Below are 15,976 nucleotides of genomic sequence, written 5' to 3'. Positions count from 1 at the left end.
GAAAACACCTGACTCTAATTTCACCTTCAAATTAACTGCTAATCCTAGAGGTTCACATACTTTTGCCACTCACATAGATGTAATATTGGATCATTTTCCTTAATAAATAAATGACCAAGTATAATAATTTTGTCTCATTTGTTTAACTGGGTTCTCTTTATCTACTTTTAGGACTTGTGTGAAAATCTGATGATGTTTTAGGTCATATTTATGCAGAAATATAGAAAATTCTAAAGGGTGCAACATTTTCTTCAGGCCCGACTTATCAGATACATTTACTTCAGACCTAGCTTGCTACATTCAATATATTTAGTTCTGACTACTAGCTCCATTTCTTTTCCATACTTGCCTTGCTAGCTACATTTTCCTCAGAATTTCAGTCCAAACATACTGCACATCCAGCAGGAAATTTATTATTAAACATAGTTTTGGAAAATAACAAATTAACATTCAAGTTCAACCTCTGATCCTTTAGATGTAATTTTTAAAGAGCACACACACACGCGCGCGTGCGCGCGCACACACACACACACACACACACACACACACACACACACACACACACACACACACACACACACACACTTCTTAGCTATGATCTTAGCTTCTCTATTTAAGCTTTTGTTTTAGCACAAACTAAATGAGATGAGAGTCCATTACAATTTTGAGTTGACAGAGGTGGTCAATGCACCCAACTTCATTACTTAAGTCAAAGTACAGATCCCGCTGGTCAAATGTTATGCCGATACAAGTGAAAGTTGGACAGTCAAATTTTTATTGAAGTTAAAGTACTGAAGTACTTGCTTTTAAAAATACTTAAGTATTAAAATACATTTTCTGTCAACATATTTTTGTATTATTGCCACAACGCTTACAAAGCCTCTGACGCAACCGACTGGATTTACAAAATGAATGCATGCTTGTGCATCATGGTAGTTTAACATTAAGCTAGCTAGTCAGTGACGCTCCACCTGACATGCTACGGTAGCAAACTCTTTACAAACTCGAAATCATATGAGGTAGCTAACGTTACTAGAAAAGAAAGATTTCTACATTCTGTTTATTTGGCAAGATTATGCTAAAACATATATTTCTGAAAGGCCCTGTGATGACCTGGCGACTTGTCCAGGGTGTACCCCGCCTTTCGCCCGTAGTCAGCTGGGATAGGCTCCAGCTTGCCTGCGAGCCTGTAGAACAGGATAAAGCGGCTACAGATAATGAGATGAGATATTTCTGAAAGGACTTCAGATAAGTTAATGTTTTTTTTATGTTAGCGTAACTCTGTTTTTAATGGTAACTAACAGTGTCCAAGTTAATGTTAATGTTAGCCGTGGACAAGGCTACGGTAACTTGGCGGGCAAATCCGTAGAAAGTCATTTGACTAACCAGACTGCATAGCTATTGCAACGTTATCGCTAGCTCTAAAAGCACAGACAACTTCACTGCAAGCTTTCTCTTGGAATAAAACGTTTACATCCCTCAATATGCTTCTGCAGGTCAGATGGCGAGTTTTTGTAGGCTGTGATGTGGTTCGTTTTAGGCAAAAAAAGCAAACATTTGAAACAAAACAAATCTCTAATCCTTTCAGAAAACTGAAACATGGGTTCTAGGTATGGCCATGAGTGCGTGCGTTCTCCAGAAGAACCGCCTCCTTCCATTCTGCCATCAACTGATCGAGTTCAAATAATGCTGCTGAGAAATCATTGAACTTGATTTTATCCAGTCTATGGACGTGACGTGACCCTAGTGATTACTGATAGACTGTCTCAGTGTCACCTGCAAGAAAAACCAATCACCTTTTAAAAAAGAAAAGAAAAAACATTCACTTTCAAAGATGCTTCATAGTAACGAGTAACGAGGAGCTTGATAGAAATGCAGTGGAGTGAAAAGTACGATATTTGCCTTTCAAATGTAGTGAAGTTAAAGTCATAAGTTTCCAAAAAAACATACTCAAGTAAAGTACAGATACTCAAAAAGTGCACTTAAGTACAGTACTCAAGTAAATGTACTTTGTTACTGTCCACCCCTGCGAGTTGGTAAGGGTTGAGAAGACGGATCCACATAGATGCAGGAAAAACGGGAAAATCTGCACAGTCAGTCACCTAAAATCAGGTTTGACCCAGGGAGCTGTCAAGCAGCAATATAAGGTTGCAAACTCAATTTTTTTTTGCGTTTATAATAGATAATATTAAGCACATTTCCAAATTGTAACTCTAGCGCACTCATCACTTTTATTGATTCTCATAAATGATGCGTTGTGAAATACAAGGCAGACAAAATATCTCAGAAACCACAGTCTCTATATTTTTCCTCCAAGCAGACAAGCTGAAATGATTTTCCATCATCTTTTTCCCCCTTTGACACCGATTACCAACATGACCCCAGATTGAAAAAGAAACAGTAGGTTGAGAGTCACGAACAACTTGTTAAGTAGAAATAGCTCGCCGTAATGCTATGGTGACATCTCATCTCATTATCTGTAGCCGCTTTATCCTGTTCTACAGGGTCGCAGGCAAGCTGGAGCCTATCCCAGCTGACTACGGGCGAAAGGCGGGGTACACCCTGGACAAGTCGCCAGGTCATCACAGGGCTGACACATAGACACAGACAACCATTCACACTCACATTCACACCTACGCTCAATTTAGAGTCACCAGTTAACCTAACCTGCATGTCTTTGGACTGTGGGGGAAACCGGAGCACCCGGAGGAAACCCACGCGGACACGGGGAGAACATGCAAACTCCGCACAGAAAGGCCTTCGCCGGCCACGGGGCTCGAACCCGGACCTTCTTGCTGTGAGGCGACAGCGCTAACCACTACACCACCGTGCCGCCCCCTATGGTAACATTACTAGCTTTAATGCCATGTCATTGTTGGCATCCTAACAATAAAGTGGATTTTTCAAGAATTCCATTTTCAGGCTCAAATAGGCTTTAAAGACGTGTTGATGAGTTATTAGGATTCTGCTCTGCTGTAACAGACACAGGTTCTGACAGGGCGTGAACTAATTTGTGCTTCCGAACCGATTCGATTGAGTTTGTTGTGAAACATGTTTTGTCTTGTCTCTTGGCTCGAGCTGTGTCATGCTTCATTGTGCACGAGGTTTTTTGTCTATTGTGTTTCTGCATGAGTCAGTTTGAGTCGGTTTGATTTATGCCTATTTCACTGTCACTGTTCAGTGCTTTTTCTTTTTCTTTTTTCTGTCTTTTTTTGCTTTTCAGCTACTGGAAATATGATGGCTGTTTTATAGACTGGACTATATTGGTTTTAGTGTATTTTTATTTTTTTTTTCGCATATGTTTAATAAGTCCCCATCCTTGTGTTTCCTTTGTGGACTTTATCGTGTCCATTATTCAGACTCCACATCCTGCATCTCGCAGAATCAATACACAGTCTTTTTCATCACAGATCCTCTTTGTACGAACTGTTTTCCATTCTCCGACTGCACTAGATAGCGAGTGTATTGTCTTAACGAATAAAGCGCATGCGAATAAAGCCGTCCGTTCGGAGCGTTCCTTTCAGGCATTGAGATGCAGCGAGTGTCTAACGAGCCCTCTATCTAACGAGATCTCCAGCTCCATTTGCCAGGGGTGAGGCTAATGAGAAGTCACCATCTTCAAAAAACGCAAAGCAGTTTGATAATTACTGCTGAGCTGCCTGGAAGACTGATCTCACATTCACACCACACTTTTTCCTCTCCTTTTTTTTTCCTTCACTGCAAGTGCAAAAAGCCACTTTTTAATTCTGTTTCTCCTCCTCTTTTTCTGCCTTTTTCTGTCGAACTCAATTACTGCAGGCATTTGAATGCAGATTTGCTCATTTCAGATGTCATGAAATTATGGGTATAAATTGCCTCAAATTTGCTTTAATCGTTTTAAACACGTTTTGAGACACTCCTGTGGTAATTCACTTTGATTTTTCATATTTAACCCAGACTATTAGCCCAGTGGCAGTGTTACCTGAGAGAGAGGGAGTAGTTTAGGCGTTATTATTCACAAGATGTAGAGCCACATGGTCTTATTTGCTTAAACGCCCAGCAGGAAAGACTTCTTAATGTATTCGATGATGACTTTCAAATTCAATTAAACTTCAAATGCTGCTTCAGGTTTTCTCCCTCCTAAAAAAACAAAAACAAAACCCATTTGAATTACCATATGTGTTTAGGAATCTGCCTGTCTTTGAAAACAGAGATATCTAATAGTCAGCAGTAGCAGCATGAGCAATCTGTCACTCAGTGCTTGCTTCAGAGACGAGAAGGAAAGAAGTAGCACTGCATTACATAACTTAACAGACAGATGAAAGAATGTCACTTCTTTATTCCCCAAAGGGAAGAATGAGATCGTGAAATCTACATTCCCGTTTGAAGTGGCTCGACAGAAGTCTGAGGGATAAAGATGAGATACAAGGCTCCTCGTTTCCACACATTTCTGTTTCAGTATGTCCTGTGCCAGTGTGTCTTGATAATGAGGAAGATTACCTTGACATTTTGTGAGATTTGTTTTCCAGGCCTTGAATTTGCGTATAACTGTGTTGTACAGAGAGCAAGGAAATAGTAAAGGAAAAAAAAAATCATGAAAGAGTGCACTGTTATGGGAACTTATTCTACATACGGGCCACTTTTTCCATGTAATAAAAACATGTATTCTATTCCCTTTTAGTGGGTTTATCGATGGCATGCAATATTTTTATCATATCCCTTATCCTCCATGTATTACGCCGCTCTCCCCAATGGAGAATGAGCGTGCAATATTGTAACAATATTGCACGTTGTCAAGACAACACGACGTCACACTTTGGAGCACATGCGAAGATCCAATGACAAAACTTTTTTGCTGCGCATGTGCACAATGTCGGCCGGGAAAGAGAAAAGACGAGACTAAGGGCCTCTGCATGCTCTTGCAACAAGGCTTTCGCAGACAGCTTTTCGCAGACAGTTGTAATTTATCGCTGAGCAGGGAGTAATCGGCGTGCGCGATGTTATTCACCGCCACGACGCAAGGGGGCGCGAAGTCGCGAAATCGCTAGGAGTAGTTGGTGGGTGTGGTTAGTGGAGTGTTTATCCTCCGGTTACTTATAATGACTAGAACTGGAGTCGTATAGATGTACGTACTTCCTCACTTCCTCGATCAACCGCTCTTCGTGCTGCTCCATCTTCGCTCGTGTTTTTAAAAATGGCGGTCGTGAAAACAAACCAAACCGGGAAAGTAGGGAAGTGGAAGTGCATGTACAGTGGATGTAGAGTGGACCAATCAGAGCCCTCTTGTCTGCGACGCTGTCTGCAAGGCTGTCTGCGGTGGTCACAATTTTTGGGAGGTGCGCGCAGAGCGTCTGCGAAGGTGGGGGGGCTACGCAGACGCTATCTGCGTCGCTATCTGCGAGGACTGGGTTGTCAGCATAAATTGGCCTTAATCCAGTGCTAGGTTTAAGCACTAAACAAATAAACTGAAAACTGAAACTAAAGACGTGCTGAACACCCGAAACACGACCAAAACTTTGTTATATATTCTTCATGCATATTTACAAGAGAAAAACATACCAACGGACATCGAAAAACTGGAAAAGGGACACATCGGAGATGTAAAACTTCTGCGCTAGCGAGTGACTGACAGTTTGTACACAAACATGGCCGCGAGGTTTGCTTTGTTAAAAGCAGAAGATTTAAAGAGACAGACACGCTGAACACCAGAAAGGCTACCAAAACTTCACTGGATATTCTTCACGCATACTTACAAGAGAAAAAAAACATACCAACGGACATCAAAAAACTGGAAAAGAGAGCAATAGCAGAAATATTATCAAAGTTCCACTTGGAGGTGAGGAAAAGTGACGGAGACTTTTACAAGAGGACTTCACTCATGGACTTCACTCAGCAAAACCCTTTTGTTTGGAGCAAGTGCAATATAACAATTAACTATGACCAAAAGTAACTTTGAACTTGAACTGTCAACCTGGATATAGCTTGTATATAAGTTGCGTTGTTGTTCAGGCTTTTTGGACTTGTAACATTTTTATTGTTAGAACTTTGACTTTGTACATTGGATTGACAGAACACTGAATTACATTTGATCAGAATCAGCATTCAATATTAGTAAGTTACCCTCCTGTTCTTAACTTTTTGTAAAATGTATAATTGTCCCATCAAATGTGCATGTTTAATAATAATAATAATAATATTGGCTGGCTTTTTTTTGTGGTATATCAGATATATTCCATTCAGCTACTCGTCTTAGACTCATTCAGTATCATGCTAGCTGAATGGAATATATCTGATATACCACGAAAAAAGCCAGCCAATATTATTATTATTATTATTATTATTATTATTATTATTATTATGCGTTAGCAAGCAAGTGTAACAATTTGTAAGCAAACATGGCCACCAGGTTTGTTTCGTTAAATCCGAAAGGTTTTGAGATAATTTTGAAAGAGAAAGATGTGTTGAACACCTGAAAGGAATGTGTATGTATAATAATAATAGTAATAATGTTGGCTTTTTTTTCATGGTATATCAGATATATCCCATTCAGCTACTCGTCTTACTCATTCAGTATCATGCTAGCTGAATGGAATATATCTGATAGACCACTCAAAGCCAGCCAATATTATTTAAATGTCACTCAGATGAAAATGATGATCATTTAAATAATACTGGCTAGCGTTGAGTGGTATATCAGATATATTCCATTCAGCTAGCATGATATTGAACGAGTCGAACATGAGTTTAATGGAATATATCTGATATACCACAAAAAAAGCCAGCCAATATTATTATTATTATTATTATTATTATTATTATTATTATTATACATTCCTTTCAGGTGTTCAGTGCATCTTTCTCTTTCAGAATTCTCTCAAAATTTTCCATATTTAACAAACCAAACCTGGCGGCCATGTTTGTTGACAAATTGTTACACTTGCTCGCTAATGCAGGAGTTTTATGTCTCTGACATGTCTCTTTTCCAGTTTTTCGATGTCCATTGGTACATTTTTCTCTTGTAAATATGCATGAAGAATAGCTAATGAAGTTTTGGTAGCCTTTCGAGTGTTCAGTGCATCTTTCTCTTTCCCGAAGAAATGCTTCTGCGCATGCGCAGCAAAAAACTTTCTCATTGAATATTCGTATCGGCTCCGATGTGTGACGTCATGTTGTCTTGACAACCATGCAGTATCGTAAACCATATTCAATCCTCATTCTCCATTGGGTAGCACGACGTGATACCGGTACATGCAGGATAAGTGATATGATAACAATATTGCATGCAATCAAACCAAATGAATGGAACCTGCTAGAACGGAATAGAGCATGTTTTTATTCCATGAAAAAAAGCATCCTGTGTGTAAAATAATTTCCAATAATGTACATCATGAAGTATTTTATTCCTCTTTTCCCTCAATGATTTAACAACGATCACAATTTTTAATGCATTCATAAACGCCATGTCTGTTTCAACAATTTATAGTTACAATTAATGTTGTGGAACGTCAACAAAACAAGTTTGTTCTTGTTATCATGAGCTATAAACAGTTCTCTCGCCAGCTCTGTTTCCCGTGACAGAAGACTAACTGTTACCAAACACTTACACTGAAGACTCCTTCCATAAAAGCTTCATCACATCATTTATATTGTTAGCCTTAGATCATGTAGATCATCCACCATAAAAAAGTGCCAAAGATGAATGAGTTGGTACTACGGAAACAATAACAAGCACATTAGAAAATGTTGGAGACTTAAACAGACCTTTATCACTCACCCTCATTCCTCCATCCACCCTCACAGTAGCACAGAGCAAGGGTCAATGCTTTCTCTCTCTCTCTCTCTCTCTCTCTCTCTCTGTAAAGCTGGTGTTCAGGAGCGAGTCATTCTGATGAAGTATCCTTCCCTGCAGGTCATTAAGACAGACCCAGCAAAATGATGCTTAATGGCCTCCTCACTAATTCCATAAATCATTTATTTGGCTCAGCACCTGCTCAAGCTATTAAACACCAACAGTAGAGAGAGAGAGGGAGAGAGAGAGAAAGTGTGTGTGTGTGTATGAGGGGTGTATTCAGGGCTGACTGCCGCCAGCAATGGCAATAGGCCTCTTTCCGTTCTTTCTACATTTCTGGTTGGGGAGTGTTGAAGTAGCCACGGCAACATACACAGAGCTGCAACATAATTGTCTCACTCTCTTTTGGAGACTAAGGAGGGAGCTATAACACACTGATGAGAAGAGAACTTTCATGGGATGAGAATATAACACACACGCAGTATTGCCCACCTGTCTCACTCTCTGTTAGAGCCTCACTCTAACATCATTCGATTTATCACGTGTAACATGATGGATAGACACACAATCGACCTGTCTCACATTATATCAGAGCTTCATTTACCTAGAAAACTATAACCCACCTGTCTCACTCACCATCAGAAATAAAAAACAAAAAACACCTGACCCTTTCTGTATTAAAGTACTTAAAGCAGATACGCAGAACCTTTATTTTTAAATACATTTCTGAGTGGATAGTATCTCCATCCTTGACTCTTGTACGCTGCATAAATGGGAATAAAAAAATATATTTTTGAGAGTTAACATCGACTGCAAAGTTGGCATTCGAGCTGCCCCGCTGAGCCAGCCAGCCCTGAGTGCGTGACGTCACAGCGGGAACTGGTTTTAAGGCCGAGGCCTTTGACAGCTATAGACCAAAGTCATATCAATAAAAATTGATGGTGAAAGTAAGAAATACCGTTACCAGTCACATTCTGAAGCAAATTAAATAATCTTTTACCGGTAACTTAAACACACAATACAAGTTACATGGATTCATCTAAATGCAGCTAAACAACATGTTGTTTTTGTTGTTTTGTATCCAAATGAGAGTCGGAGCTTACCCGTCTGTGTTCTCGCTTCTTGAAAGCCGATCTTGTGGCCGATTGTTTTGAAGCAATCTGACTTTCAGTTCTCCATTCATTTGCTTCTTCCACGTAAGGGCGAGATATAAGCATATCCAGCGGAGAAATCAGATGGCTGCTCCACTCATTCTCTATTTTCTCCATACTGAGTACTCCGCCATTACTGCTCGGCTCAGGCAATTACTAAACCCCAGGACGTCACCGGTTTTAGTAACAACCGCGGGGAGGTCACTGCCCGAGCGATAATATGTCCCGTCCCGTTCCGGGTTTTACCAACAACCCTCGGCTCACACTCCGGGAGAACTGGTGCAACTGAACTTACTTTCCTTTTCTTGTAGTTTTCTTTAATTGTTGGTACTGCACCCTCTTTCAGTACGGGGCTTATAGCCAACACTCCTCAACAGATCAGAGGTCTCGTACGAGTCTTCAGTAAAATGTGCAGAGCAGAGGAGAGACCACTTCGTAGCCGCCCAATGTGCCCGTGAACTTCTCACAAAACGTGTCCAAATCTTTGCAGTTTGAACATTCTTGGGCCATGAATGCAACGTAAATCCACCTTCTGTCGTGTTGCTGCACCCGCCAGCAACACATCTGCGTGGCATGGTGATAAATTAGCTCAAAATGGAGGATTGGAGTTGCAGTCAGCTCTGTGTTTTAGTATAGCGGAAATGGCGATGAGACCGATAGACTTCCTGCTGTGATGTCACAGATGTCAAGGTCATTCACTCAGACTGCTACCTATATGAATCATTTCGATCGTAAAAATTACTATATTAGATTTATTTTTAACGCTTAAAACTATTCCTGTACCATTCTTGAGGTCTCAAGGCCTAATAAACGAAAGTGAGGCCATGGCTCTGCGTATCTCCTTTAAAATGAGGGTCGTGCTTTTACTGATGTTTATGTACCAGAGGATGAGCTATAACTCACCTGTCTCACCCTCTTAAAATACCTTTATAACTCTAAACACATCCATAAAAGCTGAAACACACCCGTCTCACCCTCTGTACCCAATTACACAGAACGCTCTAACATACCTGTCTCACTGTCAATCAGGGCGATCAGAGTATTTCAACATCTGTCTCATTCTCAAGTAGAGCCTTGGGATATGGAGTACATCTGTCTCACATTTCTTCACACCTGGGTAACTGAGAATGAGGTCCCCTGTCTTACCTTCTAATAATACCTTTGGCAAACTCTTTGTAGCCGTAAAAGCTATAGCATAGCTGTCTCACTATCAGTCAGAGCATGTGTAACACAGACGGAGTATTTCAACATCTGTCTCATTCTCAAGTGGAGTCTTGGGATATGGAGCACATCTGTCTTGCTTTTCTTCACATCTGGGTAACTGAGAATGAGGTCACTTGTCTCACCCTCTAATAATACCTGTCGTATGCTCTGTACATACACTTGTCTCGCATACCGTTGGAGTTGAAACCCACTCGTCTCACTCTTCAAACAGGGCAGTCCATCCAACTAAGTGTGAGAGCTGTCTCAGTCTGTTTCTGCATGGAAACAAAGTAATTATAATTCAACCCATTCCTTAATTATAACTATGCACCCTTTATTTACTCTGACTTGTTTTCTTCATTACCCATGATGCACTGCCTAATTATTTCAACTCTTTAAGTCGTGTAATGTTTTTTTTTTTTAATTCCTTAAAAAATGGATCTTCTCGTCGTTCTTCACTTTTCTTTTTTACTCTGTCCTTCTCTTATGCCCATTTTGATCTGGAAATGAAGTAAGCATAACCTGTTCTTCATTTTCCTCATCTTATCCCCTGAAGATGAAAATAACCCTGGGCTTCCTGTCGTCAGGCTCTCGTCTCATTCGGAGCGCAATATGAAGGCCTGTCAGTCAACCCGAGAGCCCTCTGTTCTCATTTCCCGCATATTTGCCACCTCCCTCACTCGTTTTCATAACTTCCACAGTATGAGACACCACAGTCTAAAGCAATCATCCACCCTAGATCATCACCCCACCCCAATTTCCTCGACTCACCCCGTTACACTGTGCTATTAATATCACTGCTTTATAAATGACTAAATGAAATGGCAGCAGTCCAGGACAAGGACACATTGATACTCTTTTTTTTTTTAATATTTGTCTGTTTTCTTCTTCACTTTACCTGTTTTGAATTTGAGAATTTAAAGGAGATACGCAGAACCCTGGCCTCACTTTCATTTATAAATGCCTTGAGACCTCAAGAATGGCACAGGAATAGTTTTAAGCGTTAACAATAAATCTAATATAGTAATTTTTATGATTAAAGTGAGTCATATAGGTAGCGGTCTGAGTGAATGACCTTGACGTCCGTAACGTCACAGCAAGAAGTCTATTGGTCTCATCGCCATTTCATCACATCACAAGCTCCGACTCTCATTTGCATATAAAACAATTCGTTGTTTAGCTGCATTTAGATGAATCCATGTAACTTGTATTGTGTGTTTAAGTTAGCGGTATAAGATTATTTAATTTGCTTCAGAATGTGATTGTCTCAGTTCATCTGATTATTTAATTAGCCTTTTACGTTTTATCAGTGAAAATGCATGCATGTACATGTATGTTGCATAAGTTATAACACCCATCCTGTTTTAATGAGCGTCAACCCACAATCAGTGAAGTCAAATCAGTCTTAGTTGAGCAAGTCAGTAAAGGGATTTCTTACTTTCACCATCAATTTTTATTGATATGACTTTGGTCTATAGCTGTCAAAGGCCTCGGCCTTAAAACCGGTTCCCGCTGTGACGTCACACACTCAGGGCTGGCTGGCTCAGCGGGGCAGCTCGAATGCCAACTTTGCAGTCGATTTTAACTCTCAAAAATATATTTTTTTATTCCCATTTATGCAGCGTACAAGAGTCAAGGATGGAGATACTATCCACTCAGAAACTTATTTAAACATAAAGGTTCTGTGTATCTGCTTTAAGTGTCTTTTTGATGGGGAGAGATGATTAAACTCTTGCTTCTGCTTTGATATTAGGTTTATAGGTTTTATATTACATTGCTGCTGAATTCTCAATTCTGATTGGTCAGGACATGTTGGTTCATTTTTCCGCTGTTCGGTTCAAATCACGGGTTTATATTAAAGGTGGCATTTATTTTATTTATTATTCCCTTTTTCTACAAGTTGACACACTTCCCTGTGGTCTTAATGAAATGTCTGTGACATGCTTTGATTAAAAAATAGCACGAGGATAAAACACTACAGCTCCCTTCTTTCTCTGTCTAAGGTGGTGTTTACATTAGACCGTATCCGTCTCGTTTTCGTCGCGGATGCACTGTCCATGCACATTAAAACGCCGGGAAACGACTCCACAGGCGGAACAACTTGAATCCGCCAGGGCCCACGTATTCAACCCAGTTCGTATCTGATCCGGTGCTGTGTAAACATTGAGGAATGAGGATACGCAGTGCTGAGCTCTAGCTGACGTCGTCATTGGACAACGTCACTGTGACATCCACCTTCCTGATTCGCTGGCGTTGGGATCACACACACAGCGGCTCAGTCCCGAATCACTGCTCGTGCGCTTCACTCGCGCGCTCTGTGAGCTGCGCAGGGCCGGAGTGCGCACCCTCCAGAGGGCACACGCTGTTCAGGGCGGAGTGATTTGGAGCGCAGGAGGAAGCGCTGAGCCGCACTGAGGTTTATTTACACATTTCAACTTATTTACCTCCTTCAGGCGCTTAAACTCAGTGAGAACATGAAGATCACAGCCAGGTGTGTTTATCTGCTGGAGAAGGTGTTCGCTTGCCATCCTTCCACTTGCAAGTGGTGAGTGACTTGCGCATGCCCGATATGCACTGGGATCATGTGACGTGCCATCTAATTAGTCATGTGATTAGCGTATCCGTGTATTGGCGTTGCTGTGTGCATGCGAATCGTTTTAAAAACGTTAATCTGATGATCCGCTGATACGGTCTAATGTAAACACCACCTAAACAGCCCTGTTCAGAACGGCTGATCTGAGGAACGGCCCATTCCTTGAAATGATAATGAGCCACTCATGAACTCCCCCCCTCTTCTTCGGCCAGCCAATAAGATATCACTTGCCTCATGAATATTCATTCACAAAGGCAGTTCTCAAGCCACAAGCGAAGATTCTCAGATGCGGGGGCGGCATTATTCTAATGAGCTCCGCTTGTGACAGAGAAAGTGGAGCCAAATCTGATCGGCTTGTTAAATCTGAAATAGGCAGAACAAAAGAAACTGACTGGGTGTCACATTTCAGAGTTTGTAGGTCAGTAGGCTCTCCAGGTACCCAAATGTGTGTGCACAACCACTGAAAAAGTGAGTTTTTCCTGATATGAACTCCGTCTAATATGTTATCGTTTCTATAGTAACAACGTACGTACGCAGGGACGTTGACTGGAGGAGTTTTCTGTTTCGAAAGAGTCTCCAGTGTCAGTGCTTCGTTACAATCAGAGGTTCTTGATGTAGGAAACGATTCAGGATGGAGGGTTTTTTTTGCGCTTTCTGGTTTAGCTGTAATGTAACAAAAGGTCTTGCGAGCAATATTAAATGTAACTATAAACAGATAAAAAGTACATTCTTTAAGATCTGAAGAAGAAAAAAAAACACGTTATCATTGACAAAATGCGATGATATCAATTTCATGATGCTAATAGTGTCTCAGCGTCACGCCAGGCCGCATCACACCATCCCGTTGTTAATAATTTTCCAATAACAGCACGTCCCCGAGTGTTTTATTCCTTCCATAAAGCATACAGAATGCCTTTGTGTACAAACCTTTCTGCAGAGCCATATTCATGCTGTCAAAATGTCAGTTCTTTCATAACAAGTCTCTCCATCACTTCATCTCTCCATCATACCACATAAGCATGTGCAAAAGAAAGGGATACGTATCCAAGTGTGTTTAAAATAGGCTCGGTTCATTTTCCTCCAATTGGGCTTAAGTGTGGAAAAAGTCTAATTATCTACCTGGAAAATGCTGAAAAAAGTTTGATTTTTATTTTACATTTATACAAGACAGATGAATCATGTAATTGGTCTTTTGTGTGTGCGTGTGTGTGTGTGTTTGTGTGTGTGTGAGATGCTGGCAGCTGAATATCTCAGTAACTGAAACGCTTTCACACAGAGAACAGCCGTTCAAATCAGAGCTTCCCAGCATCAGTTTATAGCTTTGATTCTCTCTCTCTCTCTCTCTCACACACACACACACACACACACACTTTCTGGCATTTTTGTGTTATTTTAACTCTTTCATATCCAAATCTTGACATAGGTGCAGCTGTTGCCACAGTAACAGGACAAATTATCCAAAGTGTAAATGATGCTAGTCTTCGTGACATTTTTATTGCTTACAGTCGGGTCTTACTTGTTTTAAAGTCACTCAAAACACTTGCCATTTCTTACTCAGGTACAGTACCTGTCAAAAGTTTGGACACACCTTCTAATTCAATGATTTTTCTTTATTTAAATTAATTAAAAGACACGCCATGTCTTAAAGCAATGATGGATGTCATTTCTCTTGACTAAGTTGAGCAGTTCTTGACATACCGTGTCTTGCAAAAGTATTCATCCCCCTTGGTGTTTGCTCTGTTTTGTCGCATTACAAGCTGGAATTAAAATGGATTTTTGGAGGGTTAGCACCATTTGATTTACACAATATGCCAACCAATTTAAAGGTGAAAATTGTTGTTTTATTGTGACATAAACAATAATTAAGATGAAAAAAAAAAACCCAGAAATCTAGAGTGTGCATATGTTTTCACCCTCAAAGTCAATACTTTGTCAAGCCACCGTTTGTTACAATTCCAGCTGCAAATCTCTTGGGCTATGTCTCTATTAGCCACTGGGATTTTTGCCCATTCCTCAGTGCAAAACTGCTTCAACTCCGTCAAGTTAGATGGGCTGCGTTGATATACAGCAATCTTCAAGTTATGCCACAGATTCTCAATTGGATTGAGGTCTGGGCTTTGACTCGGCCATTCCAAGACATTTAAATGTTTCCTGTTAAACCACTCCAGTGTAGCTTTAGCAGTATGTTTAGGGTCATTGTCCTGCTGGAACGTGAACCTTCGTCCCAGTCTCAAACCTCTGGCTGACCTGAACAGGTTTTCCTCCAGAATTGCCCTGTATTTAATGCCATCCATCTTTCCTTCAGTCCTGACCAGCTTTCCTGTCCCTGCAGATGAGAAATACCACCACAGGATGATGCTGCCACCACCATGCTTCACTGTAGGAATGGTGTTCTCAGGGCGTTGGGTTTGCGCCACACATAGCCTTTCCCCTGATTGCCAAAAAGTTCAATTTTAGTGTAATTTGACCAGAGAATCTTCTTCCGTGTGTTTGGGGAGTCTGCCACATGCTGTTGGGCAAATTCCAAATGTGTTTTCTTAAGCAATGGCCTTTTTTCCGGCCACTCTTCCATAAAGCCCCGCTCTGTGGAGTGTATGGCTTAAAGTGGTCCTATGGACAGATACTCCCATCTCCGCTGTGTATCTTTGCAGATCCTTCAGTGTTATCTTTGGTGTCTTTGTTGCATCTCTGATTAATGCCCTCCTTGCCCGGTCTGTGAGTTTTGGTGGGTGGCCTTCTCTTATCAGGTTTGTAGTGGTGCCATATTCTTTCCATGTTGCTATAATGGATTTAATGGTGCTCCCTGGGATATTCAAAGTTTGAGATTTTTTTATAACCCAACCCTGATCTATACTTCTCCACAACTTTGTCTCTGACCTGTTTGGAGTGCTGCTTGGTTTTCATGTTGCTTGCTTAGTCGTGTTGCAGAGTCAGGGTCCTTCCAGAACAGGTTGATTTATACAGACATCATGTGACAGATCATGTGACACTTTGCACACAGGTGGATCTTAATCAATTAATTATGTGACTTTTGAAGTGAATTGGTTGGAGCAGCTCTTATTTCAGAGTTTCATACGGAAGGGGGTGAATACTTATTCACACTCCAGATTTCTGTTTTTTCATCTTAATTATTGTTTGTGTCACAATAAAACAACAATGTGCACCTTTAAAGTGGTCGGCATGTTGCGTAAATCAAATGGTGCTAACCTTCCAAAAATCCATTTTAATTCCAGCTTGTAATGCAGCCAAACAGGTCACACA

At 40.7% G+C, this 15,976-nt stretch overlaps 1 protein-coding gene across 6 annotated transcripts in view; it reads left to right on the top strand.

Annotated features, from left to right (window-relative positions):
• The window catches only part of LOC132883412 (adhesion G protein-coupled receptor L3-like), a 734,936-nt gene that overhangs the window by 682,394 nt on the left and 36,566 nt on the right, over window positions 1-15,976 (top strand). The window lies entirely within an intron of this gene.

Source organism: Neoarius graeffei, chromosome 3 (assembly GCF_027579695.1).
Source record: "Neoarius graeffei isolate fNeoGra1 chromosome 3, fNeoGra1.pri, whole genome shotgun sequence".
Taxonomy (NCBI): domain Eukaryota; kingdom Metazoa; phylum Chordata; class Actinopteri; order Siluriformes; family Ariidae; genus Neoarius; species Neoarius graeffei.
The sequence above is the reverse complement of the archived record's forward strand: the minus strand, read 5'-3'. Positions and strand labels throughout refer to the sequence as shown.